This window comes from Camellia sinensis, chromosome 4 (genome assembly GCF_055761805.1).
Source record: "Camellia sinensis isolate YWXY chromosome 4, ASM5576180v1, whole genome shotgun sequence".
In the NCBI taxonomy this organism is placed as follows: domain Eukaryota; kingdom Viridiplantae; phylum Streptophyta; class Magnoliopsida; order Ericales; family Theaceae; genus Camellia; species Camellia sinensis.
In genome coordinates, this window is record NC_138964.1 from 139,998,465 (window position 1) to 140,007,242 (window position 8,778).

The 8,778-nt window shown below is 32.9% G+C and overlaps 1 long non-coding RNA gene and 1 pseudogene across 2 annotated transcripts; one reads left to right on the forward strand and one right to left on the reverse strand.

Moving 5' to 3' along the window:
* The first annotated feature begins 482 nt into the window (after positions 1 to 482).
* LOC114312167 (uncharacterized) lies at positions 483 to 3,276 on the forward strand. Its single transcript, XR_014327589.1, has 2 exons — positions 483 to 750; positions 2,855 to 3,276. It is a non-coding gene; the product is annotated as an uncharacterized LOC114312167 (long non-coding RNA).
* Positions 3,277 to 4,100: 824 nt separating this feature from the next.
* Positions 4,101 to 6,201, reverse strand: LOC114312194 (vignain-like; annotated as a pseudogene). The gene is made up of 4 exons (XR_014327590.1): positions 5,700 to 6,201; positions 5,040 to 5,276; positions 4,834 to 4,974; positions 4,101 to 4,475 (listed from the first exon to the last, which is right to left on the reverse strand). The product of XR_014327590.1 is annotated as a vignain-like (transcript).
* Positions 6,202 to 8,778: the final 2,577 nt, after the last annotated feature.

Genomic DNA, 8,778 nt, shown 5'->3' on the forward strand with positions numbered 1-8,778 from the left:
CCGCTCTAACCGCTAACCGCAGTTTAAACTTTAAAATTTATAATTCGCCAACCGAACTGCTCCGCCCCGCTATAGTTAATACATATATATTTTTTAACTTTCAATGAAATATCAATGTAAAAATGAATGTGAGAGAGATTTAAGATATGAAATTTATTACAAATTAGTGGTTTTTTTTTTTTGATTCAAAACAAATTAGTGGTTATATATATGAAACATATTATGTAAAATTACTTTGTGTTATATATCTGAAAAATATTATACAAATTAGTGTTATATTATGCAAATGTATGATAATTAATTAGAATATTCTTTAATCCGCCAAAAACCGCCTAAACCGCAATTTGTCAATCCGCTAATTCACCAACCCGTCATTTAATTTATAATTTTACTCTCAAATCGCCCGAATCGCACCGCGGACACCCCTCCCCCACCCGTTGCCCATGTCTCATTATGTGATTTTGTGAGGTTTTTTTTATAAAAAAATAAATTTGTCAAATAAATTAAGATGTTTTTTGTGTGTGTTTTTAGAATGAATGACATTTTTTAGCCACATTCAAACAAAACCTAAATTCGGAGGTTGGCTACTCTCAGGGTCATGTACCCGATCCCAATTACAAGCTCGTCTGCACCGGAGTCACCAACCACTCCGAGGTGGTTCGGCTCCTCTTCCACCCCGCTCTTTGCCCTTACACCAACGTCCTCTCTGTTTTCTGGGGCCGCCATGACCCCACCACTCTCAGTCGCCGGGTAAATCAACAATCTCTCTCTCTCTCTCTCTCTCTCTCTCTCTCTCTCTATATATATATATATATATATATACTTACTCCGAATGCTTGAGTTACTAATCTGTGTTTTGTACTTGATTTCTTCTGGTCATAGTCATTTGTTGTAATTACTGTCGGAACTTTTGTTTTTGTTTTTTGTTTTTGTTTTTTGTTTTTGGCAATCAGGGGTAGGTTGTTTTTTTAGTGGTTTTTTTTGGGTTAAAATACGAACAGAAAAAAATTAAATTTGGGAATGAATTTTTAGGTTTTTATGAAAGAATATGCGAAAAGTAGGATTAATGGAAAGAAATACTTATTTTATATAATTTGAATTTGTTGTAGCTTTTTAATTTTTTTTTATAACTAAAATGTTAACTAGCCAATTGAGAAATGTTTGATTGGTTAGACTAAAATTACATGAGATTTTAGTATTGAGTTTCTTAATTCTTTATGATATGTATCCTATTTGACTTTTAGAATGCCCTTGGACTAAGTGAAGTTTCGTAGAATATGTATCCTATATGACTTTTGGAATGTCCTTGTTGGATTAAGTGGAGTTTGGTAGAATTCTATCATTTCTATGTTTGTTTGGAATCACTAGACATGGACTTCATTCATATGATGTAATCTATGAAGCACGGGTATTGGTACGAGTACTGGTACTGGTACGATACAGGTACGTCGATACGGTAAAATTTAAAAAAAATAGGGTATGGGTACGGCTTGGTACGCTTGTAAAAAAATATTTATTTTTAATTTAGAATAATATAAAAATTAATTAAATGGTTTAATTTGTCAAGGTCCAACCTATAATTAACATTTAATGCCAAAAGTAAAAGTATAAATCAAAATTAAATGTCAATATATTAAATAACTTACAAATCATAGTTTAATTTTAAAATCATGCTAAGCATAAAATAAAAAATAGAGAAAAAGTCTAGTGAAATGAGTTTTATCTATGTAGTAGAAGGAAAATATTGTTTCAACTGAGTTATGGTACGGTTTGGATATATACTAGGTATGTCTGGGTACGCCAAAAATTAAGAAGAAAAAACTTGGGTACGTGTTTCGTGTACTCGGTATGTATGCAAAAGTATCATATGAGGTACGGTACACCGGTAAGTACCCGGTACGGGTACGACATGTTTTTCGAAGTACCCATGCTTCATAGGATGTAATCATTATATATTTTGAGGATGTTTTAGTCTTTTTAACCACTTAATTGGGACTTCCCCTTAATCCCCATTTTGTATCCACCCCTCCCATAGGAATAGTCCCCACTATAAGCGGGATATTAAAGTCTGGAGGAACTACCAATTTGGAGATTTACTTTTGTATTTAAGCATGGGATTTAGAATTGAGCGGGATATATAATCCAATCCCATGACCTAACCCTTCCAAACAAACACAACTAAACCGGACATCCCATCCAAGAAAGAACCCGAGAAGAAAGCACCTCATCCATCTGGCAGTTTTCAGTTGAAATTAGATTAAAAGCATAGGCATTTGTTGGTGTTTTATCATAGAAAGAATTGGTTTGGGGAATTTACATTTGCTACATAGTTGCTCAAATTAGCACCGAAAACTTTAGCCAATGTGATTTGGGCATTGGACTTAATCTTTAAGCCATTGCCACCATTACTCCAATAACTGAGCTAAGTTTGTTGTCGATCAGCCAGTAGACTTGAAAATCTCAATTTGGTATGTCTCAAGTAATGGTTTCTTTAACTTCCTAACATATATTTAGCCTTTTACTTGAAATTGAGATCTCTTGTGCTTTGTTCCAAGTATTTTGAATTTTACAATATATGTGTATTAGTTACAATTAGCTTTTTTTATTATTGTAAATTTGTACTGGCTGTTTGAGTTAGTTGATGCATATACCAATAAAAAAGATTTACAGATATGAATTTCACATTTTACTTTTTCTTGCCCCTAGGCTTTGGAAGACCTTGGTGCCTGAGCCTTTAACATTTCTAATAATTTAAAATTGCATGGAGAATTTAAGTTTACAAGCTAATGTTACTTAAGTGCTCTTCATATGCAAAACCAAAGTTTCATCATTCAATGACATTTTCGTGTGCTAGGGCGGTGATGTTGGCACACAGTACCTTTCAGGGATATACTATTACAACGAGGAGCAGGCTCATTTAGCACGAGAATCAATGGAAGCAAAGCAGAAGGAGTTTAAGGATAACAAGATCGAGACTGAAATTCTTCCAGCAAAGACATTTTACAGAGCAGAGGAGTACCACCAGCAATATTTGGAAAAAGGTGGACGCCGAGGCTGTAAACAGTCGGCTTCAAAGGGCTGCAACAACCCCATCTGATGCTATGGTTGACAAAGTATGTAATTAAATCCATTCGAAACTTGATTCTGCTTATCATTTGGCAATATGGTTTTACTTTGTTCCGAGTCTTAGATCTTGAAGACATTTAAGACATACATCAGTTCTGTATTTCTTGTTTCATGTCATTTTTTTATTTTATTTGATCAGCTTGTTTCGTATCTTTACATGTCTTGTCTACTAATTATATGGTGACATGAATTGTTCAGTTTACAAATAAGAGCATCGGAGTCTCGGCCTAATGTGTAACGTTAAATGTCTACAATTAAGGAGTTGCCACCTCCAAGATTCCGTGAATCTTAATATGTGTTTGCTTGAGAAAAAAACTTCCAAGAAATTTGATAATTTCTGCTTTTAACTATATGTGTCTTTAAATTTAAACCTTGGAAATGATTCTCCTTTGCTCCTTCCAAAAGCAGGTGGTTTCCCATTTTCTTAAAGTAACTTGATATACTTGTGATACCATTAACGACAATGCTACGTAGCTCAAATTTTGTGGCTCAAAAGTGGCTCAAATGGCCAAAACGACGTCGTTTTGAGTACAGAACAACATAAAAATGGCCAAAACGACGTCGTTTTGGCCATTTGAGCCACTTTTGAGCCACAAAATTTGAGTTACGAGACATTTTCCTACCACTAATTGTTGCAAACTAGCATCAACCTATATATATTTGGTTGTGATAGTTTAGTTGAAATATAAATGTCAACTAGATTTATTCCTTAAAGTAGCTATAATTTATGTGAAAATTTAATTTAAAAATAAATGTCAAGTTCTCGTTCCTTGGCCATACCTTATTGCTGCAAATTTCTGTCTGTCTTTCTTTCTTTTGTTTGTGTCAACCCTTTTCAATTGCTTAAATTGCTTGCAAGTGAAAATATTAAGGAGGATTTATTTCATCCTGAGCTCCAAACAGAGCTTTACAAGACATAGCATGTAACTAGCACCAAATTTTGTGATACAAATTTGATATGTTTATGTGAGGATTATTGCAGTTTCAATCCCTATAAAAATGAAGAAGAAGAAGAAGACATGAAACTTTAACAGAGAAGATTATTAGCTGAGACAGAGATCAAAGGTAAAGCTAAATGTGATTTAGAGGTTCAGAGCTCGTCCTTGGGGGAGGGTAGAGGTCCTTTAGGGTTGTTTGAGGGGGACTTGATTGGATACGAAGCCTCCATTGCTATACCACAGTCCTTTATCAGAGATGCCTTGCTGCATTCGAATGTAGCCCTTCTCTACCCATTCAGTTCCCCATGAATTCTTCACTATCCAGTATTTGGTTCCATCTAGGGTTGTTCTGTAGCCCACAATTGCCACCCCACGATCCAGCTCTGTGCCACAGCCTCTGGTAAATACCCCCTGCCAAATATAGTACTCAACAAAATTTGGGAAATATTCTATTGTTTTCTCAGTTTAACATTGATTTTCTAAGAACTGTTTCTAACACTGACATTTATTGTTAGATTATCTATTCTATATTATATAAAACGTACACTTGAGTTAGTGTGTCCGGTGTCACGTTTTTTCCTTTTCCCAATATGTCTTTATCTAGCAACTATCATATCTAATAATTGTTGAATGATTTTTTTTCATTCAACAAACCACCTGAAACTGCTAACCAATTTTTCTCTATCATCAAACTATCTAAAAATTTAACTGTAAAATTGCAAACTCATCGCATTTGCACCTACAACTTGTTAGTCATAAATTTACTTGCCACTGAATAGAACTGGAAATAAGAACCCCCAGCGTCTATGGCAACAGATGTAGGTTGGTTGGCAGCTGCTTTCATCAGCGCATCCTCATCATTAGTGGGAACGTTCTCGTGTCTGTCAATTGATACTACTGGTTAGTTTTCCTGCATAACCATCCAAATCTTATCCGCATAACATCAGAAAGAAAAACAGCAGATTTTTAGTTTACCTTTGAAAAACCATAAGTTCCATCTGCAGTGTTGTAAGGGTAGTTTTCCTTGGTTGTTATTCCTCTCTTTTGCTTGATGAACTTGAAAGCTAAATCCATTAGGCCTCCATTACAACCTGCATTTTCTTTGTTGTTGCAATCAACCAGTTCCTGCTCGGACAAAGAAACTAACTTCTTTGTTTTGATTTGGTTTATTCCTTCAATGCCTCACTACTGTTGAAAATGCCCAACAATTACCTGTAACCATGGATGTTAGAATCTTGTAATTCATGATTCGATACAAATTTCAAATAAAATGATTTGATTCATCATGTTGAATCTTAAATTGAGTGAATCGTACAATTCAATTGCTATTTACTATGATTCATCATTTGGCCAGCTTATAAGCCATACCATACCCAAACAAAACAATACAAATACAAAACAATTTCTACGATTCACTGAAATTTGTAAGCCATACGCATAAAACGGTGCCGTTTTGCCAAAACAAATTCAATTAATGATATTGATCTATGTGAGGTTATTGTATATACATAGATACAATTTAGTTATAGTAATATATAGTTATGTTAAATGAACTGAATCTAATGATTCACTATTTTAGAAAAATGATTCACGATTTGGTAGAAGGTCAGCTATGGAATGAACAATTAGCCTTACCACATTGTCCTTGGTCCTTGACACGAGTGATTGCACCTTTCTTCCTCCAATCAATAGATGGGGGGACCGTATCTACCTTCTCGTACATGAAACTCCCGTTCCCTTTAGGGCTCCCCCAAAGCATCCTGTGGTGCTTAACATTCGAACTGGCATAAGTGCTCTTGAATTTGTGGTTTGTCATGTCTGCAAACTTGTTCAACATCAACTTGTAAGGCTTATCCTTCTTGTTGGCGTTGTGAACATGGTGAACATTATACTTGAACACACTGAACTGGTTGTGCTTCGCATCAAGGCTCCTAGACACTGTGTGATGGCTCCTCCACCGCTCGTCCAAATCCCACAAACGCTCTTCGGTCTCCAATTCCTTTTCATGGAAATCAGAACTCTCACCAAGTCTGAGAACCAAAGCCAAAGAGAGAACAACAAGAAAACACTTGTTCAAGTCCATTGTCACAAGATGGGAAGTAAGGGGGACTATTGAGAGTGCTTTATATAGAAGAGTGAATCTAAAGTTAGAGAAGGAAGTTGGAGAAACATACAAGTGATAATAAATGAAAGAAGTTGAAGGTTCCTTATGGGCGTCAACAATCAATTGATAATAATGCAAAGAAATATGAAGATGGGGTATGAGAATGATAGAGGTGAAGCTATATCTATATATATATATATAGATATGGACATAGACTTGTCTATACAAGCAAGGTTTTTTACAAGCAGATTTGGTTTAAACATCATAAACTTTTGGCAAAGAAAATGAGAAAAAAAGTTATTGAAAGTCATCAGTAGTTATATACATTTGTGTGACCATAGAAAGCTTGTGGAGGATTGTTATTTGTAATATTGGGTAATGTGTTTATTTATCGAAAACAATATTGGATAATCTGTGCATGCTACAAATACATAAATAACCACATAATAGACACAAGGGTCTCTGTTTTTTTTTTTTTTTTTTGGTCCTTGGACTTTCTTGATACAATAGCGTTGGTGAGAGAAAGAAAGGCCAAGAGAAGCGTGACCCTTAACTCTATTTTGCAACTTTTTTGCGGTTTGTTTGTGTTCCTAGACTTTCTTGATACATTAACTTTGCAGATGGAAAGAAAGGCTAAAAAAAGAGTGGAGATTGAAAGAAAGGCTATAGGAAGGGTGACCTTTATGTCTATTATCTAATTTTTTCTGTGATTTATTTTTGTATCTCTAGTCTTTTTTGATATGTTAACCTTGGTGAGAGAAAGAAAAGCCAAGAACAGAGTAACCCTTTTGTCTATTATGTGACTTTTCTGTATTTAATTGTGTATCTGTAGACTTTCTAGATACGTAAACTTTGGAGATTGAAATAAAAACCTAGGGAATGGTGGCCCTTGTATGCGATTTATTTCTATACCCCTAAGACTTTCTCGATATGTCAACTTCTGTGAGAGAAGCAAAGGCCAAGGCCAGATGTAATGTTTATTCTGTGATTTATTTATGTATTTATTATTATTATTTTTTTATTTTTTGTGATTTATTTTTATATTTTTAAACTTGAAACGTTAACTTTGGAGAGAGAAAATTAGGTTAAGGGGGAGAGGGTGATGAACATTGGCTATGTCAGTTAGCAAGTGGGGAGGAAATAAAAGAGATTTAGATCTGTTTTGTTTGTTACTTGAAACCACATGCTTTGAAATGGTTTGAAAAGGAGAAAAAGTAAGTACCTAAATAAGAAATCAAGAATCTAGTTAGGGTTTTGAGTGGATTGTGTGATTAGCCTTTTTTCTTCTGTTTTTTAGGACTCTTGGCCATGGGGTATGTAGTGTTAGTCCTTGCCTATAACTGCATGTTTGTTTGTCCAGATTGAAAAATATGATTGAAAGTGAAATCTAAGAAAAACAATGATGGAAAGTGTGAATCTAATAAAAAGCGGAGTTAAAAAAAAAAAGAAAAAAGAAAAGTATGTGAAAGTAAAGTTTATTTTCTTATATGTTTAAGTCATTTAAAAAAATATATTTTAGATTTGTGCAAAATATTTATGAAGAAATCTAAAGGAAGTACACCAAAGACAAAAAATTAAGAAAATGTGTCTGTATGTTTGTTTGTTTTGTTTTGTTTTGTTTTTTTTTTGTTTTGTTTTTAATGTACTTTTTTTAGATTTATTCGTAAATATTTTATTTTTTAGATGTATCTACATTACATCCATTTAAAAATTAAAAAAAATAACTAACATATGAAGGGAAAAAAATTCAATAAAAAAACACAAAATAAAAATCTCAAAAATTATATTTGAGTTGAGGGGTTGTTTGGGGTTTGTTTATTTAGTGTATTTTTTGACTTTTTATAAAAAGATATTCAGAAAGTAGAAATGTAATGTAACACCAAGGATCCTCTAGAGTTTTTTTTCCTAAAGTTTCTTAAAGTGGTGTATTGTGTGGTTGAGATTTAATGCTGAAAAATTGATGTGACTTGTCATTAAATCTCAATCACACAATGCACTACTTTAGGAAACTTTAAGAAAAAAAAAACTCTAAAGGATCCTTGCTCTCCAAGTAAGTGCACTTATTAATGTGTTCTCAAACAACCCCTTAAAAACCAAATAAGGTGATTTTTTGGTGGTTCAAAAATTGAAAGCTATAATTGCCATGCCGGTATGTATTGTAAATGAAATTTAATTTTTGTACAGTATTGACTACACCCAAGTGTAAGAAAATAACTAATAAGTTTTATTTTACTCTTAAGATTATTATTGAGTTCTATCAATTTTCAATATGGACAATTAAGTCCTATTTTTTATAAAATATTTCCAATAAGTTTATTCTTTCATAATGGTGTATGCTATTCCAATTTTATCCCTCATTTAATATGAACAATAATTTCATAAGTATTTTTAATCTAAGCAAAATTATATTTTTTAATTGTAAATATTATGATATTTTATTAAAATATTATAAATCACAATTAAAAAAATTACCGAAAAGTTTTATTTGCGTTTCAAAAATTACTATTGAATTATATCAAAATTCAATATTGACAAACAAGTTATATTTTCTTTTTTTATTTTATAAATTCTTATAAAAAAGTTCAATTATTCATAATAGTATATTTTATT